General features: G+C 45.8%; 1 pseudogene; it reads left to right on the top strand.

The window, feature by feature from the left end:
* Positions 1-352: 352 nt before the first annotated feature.
* LOC121500839 lies at positions 353-849 on the top strand (annotated as a pseudogene).
* The last annotated feature ends 1,146 nt before the right edge of the window (positions 850-1,995 follow it).

Genomic DNA, 1,995 nt, shown 5'->3' on the forward strand with positions numbered 1-1,995 from the left:
CCGGGAGGTTTGGATCCTTCACTGGTTTGAGCATTTACCATTGGAATGATCTTGGAAAAGTGGTGAAATTCTCCAGGTCTTTGTTTTTATATCTCTAAAACATGGGAACTCTAGGGGGTGGCTTCTGTGGTCCTTCCCATATAAAGTTTGAGTTCTAATCCTCCCTCTCTCTGAAGGCAACCTAAACCAGTCTTGGAATAAAGTATATATTCACCCACCTTATACATTTTAAGAGTTTTAAGAAAATTAATGTCATTGATGTTTTTCTGCTAAAAAGAGTGAGAGAAATACAAGGAATACTGTGCATATTTAAAAGAATGTGGCAGCTTCTCCTCCAGGAAAGGAGGACAGAATGGTGGACGATGCCAGTGCTGTGGGAGGGCTCTGGAAAGGGAGGTGGTGGAGGCAAGGCCGAGGACAAGGAGTGGACCCCCATCACCCAGCTGGGCCACCTGGTCAAGGACATGACGTTCACGTCTGGAGAGGAGACCTGTCTCTTCTTCCAGCCCATCAAGGACTCTGAGGTCATTGACTTTTTCCTGTGGGCATCTCTCAAGGATGAGGTTTTGAAGAGTCTGCCCATATAAGGCAGAGCAGTGCTGGCAAGGCATTTTTTGCCCATCAGCTTTCACAATGGACACATCGGTCTGGGTGTTATGTGCTCCAGAGGTAACCATTGCCATCTGTAGGTCCATCATCCAGGCCAAGATCTCTATCATTGCCATTTGGTGAGGCAACCAGGGGAACAAGATTGGCAAGCCCCACACTGTCCCAGGCAAGATGACAGTTGCTAATCCCTTACTATGTCTAATTTATAAATTAAATTTCATCATAGGCATGTGTGTATAGGAAAAAACAGTATCTATAGTGTTGGGTGGCTTCAGTCATCCACGGGGTTCTTGGAACGTATCCCCCATGGATAAAGAGGGACTACTGTAGAGTATGATATCATTCTCCTAAGGAAATAGTGTATGCACATATAAGTGCCCAAATCTTTTCCTCACTCAGCCTTTACTATCTTACTATGTATGCACCACCATCCACCCAGCAGCTCAAGGCAAATGCACAGAGATGAGTCACTCTTGGTTCCTTCCTTGACACCTTAGCTCTCTCTCTTCATGGGAGATAAGGGGAAAGTCACATGTACATTGCTCTTGGGAAGTTTTATGATCTCGAGGGAGAAGACAATGCACAAGAGAGGATGAGAGAATAAATTGGAATAGGTGTTATGTAATTGGAGGAGAGAGCACCCCACTGGCTGGGGTGGTCAGAGAAGAGGCATGAAAGGGTTGAGTTGGGCTTGGGGAGGGAGTCAGGCTACATGAGGACAGACGAGAGGAGCAGTGGAGGGGAGTGGAGGGAAAAAGTGTGGCGTGAGAGCAGAAAAGAGTAGCTCCTGCAAGGCAGGCCTTGCAAAGGTGCCCGTGTGCACCTTCTAGGGCTGTCACAACAGAGTAGGGAGTTTAAACAACACAAATTTATTTTCTCAGTTCTGTTGGCTGGAATTCCATGATCAAGTCCAGGTTTCTCCTGAAACATCTCTCCCTGGCATGCAGATGCCTTCTTCTCCTGGGGTCTTCGTGTGGTCTTCCTTCTGTGCATGTCTGTTCCTAACCCCCTCCTGCTGTGATAGCACAGCAGTCAGATTGGATTAGAGTTTACCCTCCTGACCTCATTTTAACTTAATCACCTCTTTAAAGACCCTCTCTCCAAATATAGTCACATTCTAAGGTGCTGGGGGAGACGACTTTGATGTATGAATTTTGAGGGAACACACTTCAGCCCATCACACCGCCTATGCCAAAGGTGTAGTAGATGGCCAGGAAATGGTTGAAAAACTGAATAAATAAAGCGCATGAGATTTCTTTGTTTATGGCACAGCAGGAAGTTTATGGAACACATAAAATGAGAAAGATCATGGAGAGAAGTTCAGATCCAAGCTCCAGACACTCTTTTTTTTTTTCCCCCATCCACTCTTGAGCAAAGGAAGACCAT

This window comes from Vulpes lagopus, chromosome 10 (assembly GCF_018345385.1).
Source record: "Vulpes lagopus strain Blue_001 chromosome 10, ASM1834538v1, whole genome shotgun sequence".
Taxonomy (NCBI): Eukaryota; Metazoa; Chordata; class Mammalia; order Carnivora; family Canidae; genus Vulpes; species Vulpes lagopus.